The 14257-nt window shown below is 47.6% G+C and overlaps 1 protein-coding gene and 1 pseudogene across 1 annotated transcript in view; one reads left to right on the top strand and one right to left on the bottom strand.

The window, feature by feature from the left end:
- Positions 1-1847: 1847 nt before the first annotated feature.
- Positions 1848-3226, bottom strand: LOC129064639 (DNA polymerase lambda-like; annotated as a pseudogene).
- A 1983-nt stretch (positions 3227-5209) lies between these two features.
- Positions 5210-14257, top strand: part of CSGALNACT1 (chondroitin sulfate N-acetylgalactosaminyltransferase 1) — a 299337-nt gene continuing 290289 nt past the window's right edge. Inside the window, exon 1 of the mRNA XM_054565921.1 lies at positions 5210-5298. The gene's annotated coding sequence lies outside the window, so the exon portion shown is untranslated. The remainder of the gene's footprint in view (positions 5299-14257) is intronic.

Genomic DNA, 14257 nt, shown 5'->3' with positions numbered 1-14257 from the left:
ACCTCTCCCACCTAATGAGCTACCTCTGACCACACAGCACATTTGCTGTGATCTAAAAAATCAGATAACCCTGATTATTAGATCTATTTAAAGTGTCAACACAACTTAAGTGATCGCCTGATGCATCTCTTAGAAAGCAGAGTAATTGTGTTTTAATGAATGAACTTCACAGCTGCTGTTTCAGCTCCTGCATCTCTGAGTCAAGGTTCTCAAGGATCCTGGTGAGGCTGGCCTTGAACTGTGTGAAATATTTCTGTATTATTTCTGTACTTAAAGTTTAATACCTATGCAGTATATCTTTAAAACAAGCTATTAAAAATAATATATTATAATGTACATATTTTGCACTTTATGAGTGTAAAAGTTTGACACCATATGTATTGTTTTAGAATATATTTTTATAAGGACTAACTTTCCCACCCCAAAGGGATAACATCACTCTGGCATCATGACCTTACTTATCTCTAGAACTTTCTACATACTCTTTACTGCAACCATATTACCAGCACCATATTAAGTTACCTTTATAATGTGCTTGAAAATTCAAATAATGTATTCTGATTCCTAAATCATGATGGTTATGAAAAATGTATAACTGCATAAAAACACTGCAGCTAAAAGCTAAAATCCATGTGAAAAACTCTTTTTTTCTTTGTGGTAAGCCTTGAAAATTGTTCCTTAACATCTGGGTTTGGTGATCAGCCCAGCTTTTCTAGTCCTTTGGTCTTCGAAGTGTAAAGGAACTCATCCTTTCACTGGTTTCACTGTCTCCCTTCTGCCAGGCGGCGGCGTTTTCGGAAGGGGGCCTGCAGAGGAGGGTCTTTGCCCTCCTGCGTAGCTGGTTCTGCTAATGATGGAACCGAGGATGACTGACACTGCTTCCTAATGACGCCTCCCAAAAGATAACCCAAATAATATCTACTGCATAATAATTAGAATAATAATCTACTTTTTTTCTGGGTAGTGCATCTAGAGAAAGGAATCTTTCTCACATTATGATATCACGTTAGTAGTTTTATTATTTTTTAAAGGTTATTTATTTATTTATTTTTGGAGAGAGGGGAAGGGAGGGAGAAAGAGAGGGAGAGAAACAGCGATCGGTTGCCTCTGATTCACGCACCAACCCAGGACGGAACTCGATACCTGGTGTGCCCTGATTGGGAATCAAATTGGTGACCTTTAGCTTTGTAGGACGATGTCCAGCCAACTGAGCCACACCGGTCAGGGTAACTCCCTTATTTTTTTCATGCACTAATTATTGTCAAGATGTACCCAGAGGCACCATTTATTTTTTATTTTTATTTTTTGAATGTCAAGTGCGCTTTACTGGGCCCCTGGGCCTTCAAATGCTGTCCTCACAGAGCCCAGGGCACCCCCTTCCAACACCTCCAGCTGCACGGGAAGCAGGACGGGTGGTGGGAGTATGTGGGTCGGCTCGTTCTCCTGCTCCAAAGGGTCATGGGTAATGCCGGGCCACAATTGCTTGCCTTTCCCCTGCAGCCCCTGACTCACCCCTGCAGCTAGAGCCTTGTCAGTGTAGGGACGGGGGTTGCCTGCACCTTTTGTGCAGGAAGCTGGCCTCAAACCAGCCACCTCCTGCTGCTTAAAGTGGGGCAAGGGGCCGTGTGCGAAACTCTCCCAGGGGCAGTTGCGTGGTAGGAGGCAGAGCAGCCTGCTTGTGTCGGGGAGGGCTGGGCAGACCCTGGGAGCCAGGCTGGTCCTTCCCCTCGGGCCCAGGGAGCTGGCGGGTGAAGCGGTGAGGCTCAGCCAGCTGAGGTTAGAGGCCAGTGCTGGATGGCTGGGTGGGGCGCTGGCCTAGCTGGGTGCCCTTTCCGCCCAGCCATGGGTCACCAGTCCCGCTCTGCTGGCTCTCGGTAGGGGAGGCCTAGGAACCTGAAGACATCCTTCTCGGTCGGGGTGGGAAGCAATCGGCTAGAACCGACCTTGAGGCCTCGGGTGTCCGGCACCACGCCTGTGCTGAGGGCATGCTCCGACAAGCTCATGCCCGTGGTCTTGGCCAGAGCCCGCATGGAGCGGTTGAAGTGGGCAGAGCCCGTGAAGTAGAGCAAAGGCGCAGGCAAACTCGCTGTAGGGCACAACGATGATGTCCAGTCGTCGGTGCCGTCGCCCTGGCCCCAGGAGCTGGCACACACCCAGGTACTTCTGCAGCTGGCCGTTCTCCTCCTGGCTCACCAAGTCATTGGTCAGGAAGCCTCATTGCCAGAGGCTGTCGAGGAGGCAACTGAAGATTCTCCGGTGCGATTGGCCACCCGGGTGAGTGAGCAGCATGTGGACATCACCACAGGTTGCCTTCCCCCTGTCAGCAGGAACCACAGGCCACACACAGCAGCCTGGGGTTGAGGGCCTAAGCGGATTCCCGGACTGCCTGCTCAATCTCTGTAGCCTCCTCCCTGGGAAGGCGCTCCAGAAAGTCGTTGTAATGCTTCAGGCTGATGGCCTGCTGAGCAATCAGGGAGGCCTTGCCGCGGATGTCTTCTAAGCTTCGGAAACCCTGACGGTACCACATCTAGGCAGTCTTGGTTCCAGCTCCCCAAATATTAGAGAAGAGTTCCAAGACAGGCACGCTATCGCTGATATAGTCCAACTTCCGCAGATGTCCACTCTCTAGGATCTCTATGATCTTCGCAGCCATCCGTTTCCCAATCCCAGAGATACTGCAGGACTCCTGGTAGGAGGCGACAGGCTTGTGGAAGCTCTTGAGAGCATGGATGGCCTTGGCATAGCCCAGGGCCCTCCACTTGTCTCCCTGAACACTGTAGGCTTTGGCCAGCACTTCCAGCTTTTCTGTGATGTAGGCATTGTGGTTGGTCGCCTTCTGGCTTGAAGGCTGTGCACAGACCCACTTATCCAGGCCCTCAGGGGCAGGGCTGGGCTCACCATCTCCCTCGGGAGGGGTGGGGTATTGGCCACTAATCAGGGCTTCCAAATCAGCTGCGCTAACCCGGGTCTCTTCCCCATCACTGCTTTCCTCATCAGAGCCGGGCTGGGCTTGGGTGCTTGGAGCTTCTTCTGTTCTCCGGGAAGGAGATACAGGTCTAGTGGGAGTAGGGGGAGGAGAGAGGGCTGTCCCGAGCACAGCCTCACCGGCTCCAGGAGGAGTACCAGAGTCTTGGTCTGCCTTACTGTGGTGTGGTGGGGCCAAACACTTAGCTAGTATTGGCTTTATGACTTTTGATCTATGTTGATGTATACTGATATGCCACATATTGATATGTACATTGCTATGCTGATATATTAGTATCCCAACTGAGAAAGTTCGGAGAACTTCTTCAGGTATGTTGACAAGGGTGTTACAAGCCCCTAAAGGAAAAGTAATTAATTCTGAAGTGATCTCCCTTTTTCTTCTAGATGACAGGAATAGAGACAATCTCTGCCTCCTTCACCTCCCCTAGCCAGTCCACAGGAACCTAGAAACTGAGTCAAACTATGTGCCCCTACTCAAGTCCTTGGCTTGTCTTCCAAACCATATTCCTTTTTTAATCCCTATTGTGTAGAAATTCTGAAGACATCACTGAGCGGTGACAGGGGACACCTCAGGAGAGGAAAGAGTATCAATGCTTTAATGCGAATGAGTAGGGATGTTTTGGTGACACCTGCGAGTCTTTGAAGGGCTTATTTGTTTATCGAGAGAGTGATCTACTCTGTAGGCCCAAACCTGTACACAACTCATCACTAACGTGAACTTCCACGTGGCCCTTCCATCTCATCTGTACACTGGGCATTGTTATACGTTTTGCCTCACCAGGCTGCTGTGAAATAATGCATGGAGGAAGCTTGGCGAATGACTTGTACCTACCTATATGTGGATGCTTCATCTCTCCTCCCTGAATCCCAAATGAGTTGCTGTGAGGATTTCATGTCACAAGGATGACTGACTCACTCAGGGGTGTGGGGTGGGAACAGAGTCATCCCCTGAGGTGCCAGGGGAGCCTGGGTTGGAAGTAGGATAGATCCCGGTGGGCTGGAGAGTGGCTAGGAAGCAAGAATTGTTTCCAGAATGCTACTGCAGGTAAATAACTGCTTACTCGATGCTCCAGGACTGCCTATTGTTTCCAGGACTCCTACCCTGTACGCATGTAAAGTCTGGTGCCCTGAAGTCTCCCAGATGGGGACTTTGCACATTCTGGTGGCCAGGCGGTAGAAGGAGCACGGCACCACGAGTCGTCGGACTGGTTTCTACCTCTGGCTCTGCTATGATGGCTCAGCGGAGGGGCCTCTGCGAGTTGCATCTGTAGCCCTGGAAAGCTGACCTCGTCTAACGTAGCATTGATTCCTCTTGAGTCTCCATTATACTGAAAATTGTGAATCATAATACTCCCAAATTCCCTCTACCTCGGAGAAGTGCTGGAGCACTTATAAATAAAAGGCACCCAAGGGTGCGTGCTTGTGCGTGTGCGTTTGTGTGCGTGGCTTTTATTACTCAATAAATACCCCACATAACCTGTTTTCCATCCTTATCCTGCTTCGCCTCCTAGGCCTCCCAGCGGCCGTCAGGGGTCTCTGCAGACATCGCTTCCCCACGGTGGCGGGGTCTCAGGGTTAAAGGGGTTCTGACCTTCACTGTAAATAAAAGCTCCCTAGCGAAAGCGTTATAACTGACCAGAGTCGCAGAGACACCGACTACAGGTAAATTCTCCAAGGTCCAATTTACAAAGTTACTGTAAGTCTGCCCACAGAGGGGAGGGCAGCCCAGTGAGGTTGAAAGAAACGGGCGGGCGAGGGGACTACGAGGACCTGGGGAATTCGTTCCTGAAAGACGAAGGACCACATACTTGTGGGAGAGACACTTGATCACCCCTCTCCTGGGGCACCGGTCTCGCACCGGTGTCTTAGCCCCTTTCCTCAACTTTTCCGGTTCTCAGAGACTGGTCACGTGCAAAACCGCCCACCTGCAGGGGATCCCCCGTCTCCGCGAGTGTCCCCGTCAGAGGGTGGACAGGCTTCGGCCAGGGCGCCCCGCTGCGACCGGGCAGAGGGACGCACTGCAGAGAGGCGCTGGGGGAAGCAGGTGGGCGCAGCCAAGCGCGACCCCCGCCGGCCGCTGCAGCGTGGCTCGCGGCCCCGCGGCCCCCACCCGGCGGCGAGCGCTGGGGCTCGGCCGCGGTTCAGCCCGCCCGCCGCCGCCGTCGCCGCCGCTCCCCGCCCCCCCGGGTCCCCGGAGGCTCCCCGGCTGCCGGAGCCGGAGGTGGAGCCGAGCCCTCGGCGGCCGCGCAGGAGGGAAACTTCGGCGGCGCGGGAGCAGCAGGAGCCGGCGGGCAGCCCCGGGGACGCCTCGGGGTGAGTGGGGACCCCTTCCTGGCCGGCCGGGCGGGGCGCGCCGCGCCGCGCCGCGCGGGGGCGTTGGTGCGGCTTCCTCGCAGTCGCCAGCCCGCGACCTCGGGGAGGCTCGTGCAGCCCGGGACCCGGAGGACGGTGCGGCGCCCGGCCTGCCGCCGTCCTGCGCGCCGGGCTGCGGGCTGAGGTGCAGGCGGGGGCTCGGCGCCGGCGGCTCGGGGCGGCTCGGGCCCGGGGGGCGCGGCGCCTTCAGTGGGCGCGCGGGGACGCGCGAAGGCGGCTCCCAGGGAGGGTCCCGGCTGCGGCCGCGCCGGGTGTCACTTGGCTTCGCCCGTGTTTCTCGTGGCCTTTAGCTGTTTAATGAGTTTCTCCTACACGTCCTGAAAAGTAGCCTGGAGACAAGACCGCGGGGCCACTTTGCGGGTACTGGGGTGTTATTTTGGCTGCGGTGGAGAGGGCGGAGGGGGCGTGCCGGGGGTGGCGGGTGGGCAGCGTGCCCTCCTGCCGGGGACCGGGCCGTGGTCGTCGTGGCCGAGGATGCCCTGAGGGAGCGTTTTGGGGAGGCCAGTGGAGGGAAGCTGTTCGAGGGCATCGTCGGGTGGGGAACCGGCGCTTGCCCGGCGGGGGCGGAGCGGGGGGGCGGGGAGGGAAGCTGTGCAAAGAGAAGGCAAAGTTGTTGTTTCCGCAACACTGCACCTGCACCACCGCCAGTGATTTTGAAGTTATCTCTTCATCGATGAGCAGAAAGAGAGCGATGGGAGAGGAGAAGATTTTAACAGAACTGTGCGTGCTGAAACAGTGAGCCCTGGTAAACACTAACAAATAAATGGTAGAGCGGTTATTTTGCAAACTCTACTTTTCTTCTGATTTCAAAGCCTCAGAGTAGTTTTAACTTAAATGTCATTAGATGGGTCTAGATGATAAAGATAATTAACTGTTCTTTCACATCTTTTTACTAGAAATTTAAATGTAATTCTAGCAGATTTCTTGGATTTTGTTAAGCCTTCGAACAAGAAAGTCATAATTATCTTAATGTTCCTTGTAACAATGAGCATTAATGAGCCCTGTGCGGCGCTGTCATGTTGCTAATTGGAAGGAGAAAAGCCTTTCCACGGGAAATAGAATAAAGCAAAAATTAAAGCCTTAGTCACAACAAGTGACCTGAAAACGTGCAGTAGTGCAAAATAGGATATGGGATTTTGCGTCGTGTACCCAGAGAAATGTATCCTTGCATTTCCTGGAAAGCAAGGATAGGCCCTACCCATGGTAGGAACCCACCAGCTATTTCATATTATAATTCCTCCGCATTGAACTACCAGGCTATTTGTACTCTAAATTATACAGTAGGGTGTGCCGTTGGGTTCCAAATCTCGTAAGTCTGTTTGCAAACTGTAGCGATGGGGTTCAAAGCAAAGTACTGTCCCAGATACCTGGGCTCCAAGTGGCTGTTCCCATTTGTTAACTGTATGACCAAGTGGGAGTCACTTCTCCCGTCCCAGTCGTGGTTTCCTACGTGCAGAAATGCCAGTAATATTCCTCACCTCATGGAGATGTGAGGCAGAATGAAACAACATTTAGGACCTTAGCCCAGTGTCCAGAGCACAATAAGAGCTTTGTCAATGTTGCCGCTTGTCTTTTGTCTTCCCTTACTTTTAGGAATCCCCAACTCTGGCCTATTTCAGCATTTTTTTTTTTTTAAATTTAAAATTCCTTCTTCTTTGCCATCTTACTTTTCATTTATTCATTCGGTCATGATTTGTTGAAGAACGTCAGATGCTGCCCTCTGCAGGTATTTGAAAACAAGGAGCTGCCACTTTGAGGTTGGGGTGGGCGATACTTTTAGGTTTTTCCTGTTGATAAGAATCCATCATAGGGTCATATGATGATAAATTGTACGTCCTGGCCTTCATATTGTCCTCGCTCTGCCCTTAATGGGATGTTATTACATTGAAGGAAATCACAGGACGCCCTGTGAGTGTGCTCATCTCTCCATGCCCAGCTCGGTGCCTGGCAGGGTGTCAGGGCTTAATAAATATTTGTTGCTTTGAAATACAGAATGTAATGGAGTTATTCTTCAGGTCCCATTCTTTTTTCTTTTTTCTTTTTAAATATTCCTGATAAAAGAACCTTGGGATTCTAAATGATAGCCCTACTATATTTCAGGGCTAATAGAGGTTATTAAAGAAGCAAAGCTCAGGTAGACTTTATTACCTATTGATTTTGCTGTTGTGATGAAGCAGTCTTATAAAATGGATAAAGCCAAGCTGGAGTGATGGCCTCACCACTAGGGGCCCCCTCTGCCCCGTGTATCACCCTAGGCTGGCATTTATCGCCATTATTCTGTTCTTTAAGGTGGTGAAGGCATTTAACTTCCTGGGTTCTTGACATGGAATACTTTATTAGAAAAGAGCAACCTTGTGTGAAAAGCATTACCAAAGGCTTAAAAATAAATGAGAGTGGTCTTAAATGACAGATTAGGTACCCTTTTGGAATAACAGTAGACTTAAAGGCTTAAAGGAGATTGAAGAACTGGGCTTTTTTACTTTGCACGTCCTTATATTCAAATATATTATTAAAACACTTTCTAAAATTCAAATATGTGATTTTAATCTAGTATTTTCAAACTGTTTTTTATGCCTTTTGTGGAGCTTATTTTTATTTTTTATTTTAGAGAAAGGGGAAGGGAGGGATAGAAACATCAGTCAGTTGCCTCTTGCAGCTGGGGACCAAACCCGCAACCAGGAATTGAACCAGTGACCTTTCCTTTTGAGGAACAATGCCCAGCCGAGCCACATTGGTCAGGGTGCTTATTTTTATCTTTTAGAATGGCTTTGTTTCCTAGGCAGGTTCTTGTAGCACGGACAACACTGTGAGTTTTATTGTAGAGAAAAAGGAATTTTATCTCGTCAGTGGAAGCTCCTGGTATCTTTTATTAAAAGGGGACCACATTGAACTCCACCTTTAAAAAAATATGTTTTATTACATTCCAAGATGTGAAAAGACCTCTTATTTTTAAATTCTAAATGAAGTCAGGCAGGCTTGAGACTATGGAACAACTTGAAAGTTTGTCGGTGTTTTTGTTTGTTAGCTATAACTTGCTGTTCGGTAGAAAAAGTACTGACAATGTATACAAGCAAACATTACTGAAAATACTGCCATATTGTTTGCAAATGAATAGGAGAACACTATATTTTCAGGTTTTCAGTGAAATTTAATTACAGTGACACACTGAACACTATGAATCTCTAAAGTAAAATTGACAACAGTTAGAGAAGAGTTTAGTGCATTGCAGGCCCATAATCTTACCAAGGGGTTTCTTCTCTTAGCAGACCACTTCTGAGTTCAGAAAATCACCAGACCTCCAATTCTGGTTTTCCATGGGATCCTAAAACAAGGCAATCTGATTTTTGCTGTTTTTCTATCCTGGTCTAGATCAGTACTCTTCAGGAAACTGGGTAAAAGGAGTAATTTTTGCATGAAAGTCACAGATAGATTTTATCACTTCCCTCTAATTAAGCTAACTTTTTCAGATTATTTTTAGGATTCTTAGCATATTGAAAATTATAGAGATCCTGTTTGCGTAAAGTAATGCTTTTCTAGAACTGAAAAAGTATTGCTTTTGCCCTCAGACATCCCGCTAGTGAAGGCCGTGGCTTCTCCCTGCCCCTCTCTTCCTCACAGGATGATGCCAAGTCTAAGCCAAAAGGAGATGTAGAAAGCTGTATGCAGATAAGGTGTTTTAGTGTGGACAGGAGCCCATGAGCTGCCTAAGATCATGGATGGTCTAGGTGGTTGGAAATGAACGAGTCTTTATATATAGGGGAGTCATTTTTAGGAACCTGCACTTGGGAGGTGCCTCCTAGATGGACTGTTCACTAGTGAAATCTTGAACCTCTCACTTAGTGAAAATACCCTTTGCTGCACAGGTAATTTTTGTTGTTGTTTTTAGACAATGCAAAACATAACATTTAGTTATCCTGGGGTCATGGCTGATACTTTGTTTTATTTTCACACACAGGGACTCTGAATTGATGGAGGAAAAGGGAAGCAAGAAGTAGGGAGGAGGTAGACAGAAATTGTGTATTTGTACTGACCATGACGGCCTGCTTATTTTTGGTTCCCAAAGCACTTAGGTACACACCATGAAGCTAAATAATAGGTGTTCACTGGTGATTTTGAGATATATTCATTTACCCTGGTAATGAAATTATAGTCATGTGCCACATAAGGTTTTGGTCAATGGCAGACCGAATATATGACGGTGTTTCCATAAGATTATAATGGAGCTGAAGAATTCCCATCACCACGTGATATCTAGCTGTAGTAACATCCTAGTGTGACGCGTTACTCACGTGTTTGTGGTGATGCTGGTGTAAGCAGACCTACTGGGCTGCCAGTCGTATAAAGGTATAGCAATACAATTACAGTAGTAGACTCTACCATCTAGGTTTGTGAAAGTGCACTCTTTGATGTTCTCATAACGACATTTCTCATGCTGTATCCCCATCGTTCAGTGGCGTGTGATTGTCCTAAAATGATGTTCTTCTACTTAGGTCCTGGGCACTCTCAAAAGCGAGTGGGCACTTTCTACTTCTGTCTTCCATTTGTTAGAAACTTGTTGAAGTTAATGTATCAGTTAACATGTAAACAGGGCAGTGCTGGCCCATCAAGGGCCCTTTGCGGCGGACTGTCCTGGGTCAGGGTGTGTGGCGTGGTAAGCGGGGAGTGGATTGGACTTCAGTCCCACTTACCTCCCACCAGGCACACTTGTGTGGCACAGTCTGCACAACTTGTGTGATGCCCTTGTCTGTAAAAGCGGTTAGAACAGTGTTTGGCACATAGTGAGAGGTGTATGGTTATCATCATCATTATTCGGGGTGGTGTTGCTTTCAGGGTAGGTCTTTCTAGTAATCACAGTAACCTAGAACAGATGATTCAGGTGAATTTAGTGCTTATAATAACGTTTGCGAAAGCAAGCGATTCATTGCCGGTTTCTTATTGTGCTTCCATTGCAGTTTCTCTCTTCACGTGGTGAAAGCGGTTAACACCTATAGAGCACTTACCCACCTGGCAGCTGCTCTGCTAAGTGTGGGCCATGAGTTATTCATTTAATCTGTACAGCCAGTTTAGGAAGCGGCACTGTTATTTCCCGCATTTTAGAGATGAGAAAACCAAGGGGTAGAGGTGAGTTACTCGCCCAAAGTCCGCTCATAAGCGATGGACCTGGGCCTTGAGCCTCTGTCTGCTTGACATCAGAGCTTGAGCTCATACGCCCCTGTGCTGTCTCTTCCAGCACAAATACTCATTGAATTGGCGGCCTAGAAAATGCTGTAGAGCTCCGAGGGTAGGGTTAACAAAACATGAAGCCATTGATTTTCCTTGGAATATTGTATTTGTATCCATTTCTGGACATGATGGAGCAAAGATGACAAATGAATTTTTATCAGTGGGTCTGCTTCAGCACTTTTTATTTATAGATTTTTATATATAGCTTTTTTTCTAGTAGCTCCAAATACGATACAGTGTAGTACAATTTATTTACATACAACATTTAACTTCTTATCAAGGTACTTTGCAGGCAACTTTCAAGCAGAATATATGAACAAAATCAGGTGTGTGGGTTGCAGAATATTAAGGTATCAAGGCTGGAGTAAACCATTCATGCATTCATTTAACCAATGTAGGAATGGGCAAAAATAGGTTTACAGTTGTTTGTGTTAGAAATAATACAATAATTAATAACTAATAATACAAGAATAAGTTCTGTGTTTTGCATACTCACAGCTACAAACCCACTTTTGGCCCCCCCTGTATTTATTACTTGCCCTTATGTTGGCACTCTGCTGGACACTGCAGAGATTTCCAAGATGGGGAAGACTGCAGTAGACAGGAAGGCGTCTACGCCTTTGGAGCTGGGCAGGCCTGGGGTTTGGATCCCAACTCTACCCCTTACTGACCTGGAGTCCGGGTCCCAGCACTGATCTTCTTGAGGCTTAGTGTCTTCGTGCCCACAACGGGGACAAGAATCCCCTTAAGGCTGTTGTAAGAATCCCCTAAGGCTGTTGAAGGAGAGGCAGAGGAAGGCGCCAGACCCCCAGAGGCAGAAGGAGGTGGCAGTGCCTCTCCTGCTCTTCCTTTTCGTCTGTCTCACTTGCTCCCTTCTCTCCTCTCTCCCTCCTGCTCCCATGCTTACGGGGTGGCAGAGAGGAAGATATCTCAAATCCAGGGTAGACTGCGGGGAACTCACTTAAAACGTTACCTTCTGGTTCTCCCTCTTGGGGCTGTGACAGAGCCGGCAGCGGTGCTGGGCGGTACGTGAGCTGGTGCCAGCATAGGGTTCCCATGCCACTGGGCTGTTACTCAGGCTGGCCAGAGGCAGAGGAATTCCAGGGGGCAGTGACATTTGGAGCCCGGGACAGGTGCCTGGGGTGAAGAATAACGTGAGGGTCCAAGGAGAGACGGTGAGGCCATTTGGGGAGTAGGCAAGAACTCAGGTCTCATGGAAAATGGGATAGGCCAGAAAGAAAGGTTGAGGTGGGTCACGTGGAAAGGGTCTGGGATCTAGGTAGAGAGCAAAGTGAGAAGAGGAGCAGCCTATTTTCGAGAGCACGAGGTGGGGGTCTAGTGGCTCAGATGCACAGCTTAGTGCGGGGGGCGGGGCTCTGCTGAAGGTGAGGAGGAGGCGTGCAGCCCTCCCGCACACCCCCTCGGGGTGCTTGCTATGTGCTTCTAGCTCCCTGGTCTCTTGCTGCAGGGTTTTTCCAAAAGCAGTGCATCGTCTCTCAGCAAGGAGCTAAGTCAAAATTACTAGTTGTTGCCAGCTCCCACTCTAGATCTTCAAGGGTTAGCTGGTGTCAGGAAAATAAGCCTTTTTAATTTTTTTTCCAGTCGGAGATTTGGTTAAGGTACACAGTGAGGTCGAGAGCCAGGTCCAAGGGGCCCCGGCATGGGGTCCTGCTGGCATTTCTGTGGAGCGGGCGGCGTTGTGAGATCAGAGAATGTTTTTTGGAGAGAGATTCCTAGTGGTTTTGTGATAATGAGCCACCTCATTTGGTGTCCAGGGTAGATGCTGTGGGTGGTAGGGAGGGAATACGGGCTTTACCAAAGCGTTACAGCTCAGGACTGTCTGCCTCAGCCAGGGAGCGGGAGACCTTGACTCACTGTTTATTATGCGTTGGCACAGAGGCCTACAGCAGCCGTTCTGTGAATGAGCAAACACAACCTGCCCAGGTGCAAGAGAAGCTTGATTCAGGGTTTTTTTTTTTAAAAACCCAAAAAACTTAAAAACAGTCTTGAATTGGGAACAGTTAAAAGCAAGTTACTGTAATTTTCAACAACCCATTTTATAGACTTAATAGAGTGTCTGAAAATGAAATGAGCACACACTTTAAGAAAACAACACAAAGATAGCTTTGTAGGAAGAGGGATAGCCCTTGAAGTGAAATCCAAGTTAGTTCATATGGTTTTTGGGGAGATCAGCAGAGTGAGTGTATGCTGAGCACTCTGAAAAGTGAGAACATCGGGGAAACGCAGAACCGAATGAGGAAGTGCCACGTTGGGAGTGGGCTTGGGAGGGAAAGTCAGTTCATCCAGTTTCACAGCTCCCCTTTCTTAACTGTGATCCCAGGCAAGTCACCATATTTTGCCATGTATAATGCCCACTTTTTTTGCTCAAGTTTTTGAGGGAAAAATAAGAATGCACAGTATACATGGGTAGTACCTGAAATACCTTGTATCTGTTCTTGCGTTTTGGAATTATTTGTTACATAATATTTCTTGTACCATAATATGTTCAAAAATAAATGCTAAAATTCATTTATAATACAAAAAACAAGTATCTAAATATAAATAAATAAATAATTGAATTAAAAAATTAAAATGAAAGATTTTTTTTTCTCTGAAAGTTTGGGCCAAAAACATGGGTGCGCATTACACACGACAAAATACGGTAGTTCTTGAGCTCTTAGTTTTCTCACCTGTAAAATGAGGGTGATAGTGCCTGTCTCCTTGGGCAGCTTGCTGATGGATTTAGAGAATGCGCATAAACTGCTTAGCTCATGGTTATAGGAAGGAAGCATGGAAGACAAGGACCCAGGTGTATTGGGAAGACTAGGAGGTGCAGTCTGTATTTGTTGGCCCTGGACCTTAAATCTTCTCATTCTGTTCTTGAATAGTTTTTTAATGTCTTAAATTCTAGATGATTGTAGTAAAATGCGTCTTGAACACCCACTGTGTACATGTCACTAGAGAAGGTCCTTTGGTTTGGAAACAAATCCCAGAAAACCACCCTTGGTGTCCTTATGTAGCTTATGGTCTTGGACCTGAGGGGCATGAGACCGTGAGTAAGACTTGATATTAAAGAATGGATTCCTAATGTCCCTTGGCTACTTTAATTAGCTGCCCAAAGGATAGTAGTGTTCTTTTCTTATTTCTCATTCCCTCTATATACAAATGAAGAGGATATAAGTACTTCTTCTTGGGCCTCTATAGAAATAACTAACTCAAAATACCCAGGATATTTTTGGATATATTATTTATATAGAAATAAGGTTTAAGTAAGTATGTTTGCATCTACGTCATGGGAAACAAGGGAGGAGGCTTGTGTTTTGAGCAGATATTTCTTTGGATATGCCTATGACCTGCAGGCTCTGGTTTCTATCTAAAGTATGTTCTTTGGAGGGGAAGTTTCTTTTGTTTCTTTTCACTAAACTCATGGCCTTTAGATTTCTGGGCCTGAATAACAGGAGAGAGCTGACTTTGAGGATTTTTTTATTTCGAATATCTCCTCCAGATGGAGGTGTAGACAATTGCCACAGAAGGTGACTAGGTTGGTGGAGAAGGGATTCTAAAGCTGACTCACTCTGTGGCCATAAGTAAGTTCTTAAAGTAGGAATTTAATCATTTCGACTCAGGGGCCATTTGAATGCAAATAAATGAAATTTATGGACTGTGAATGAATTCA

The sequence above is a fragment of the Pteronotus mesoamericanus genome, unplaced genomic scaffold (assembly GCF_021234165.1).
Source record: "Pteronotus mesoamericanus isolate MK-2021 breed Mesoamerican mustached bat unplaced genomic scaffold, CSHL_Meso_final contig_169, whole genome shotgun sequence".
Lineage (NCBI taxonomy): Eukaryota > Metazoa > Chordata > Mammalia > Chiroptera > Mormoopidae > Pteronotus > Pteronotus mesoamericanus.
This window is presented reverse-complemented; position numbering and strand designations above follow the sequence as displayed.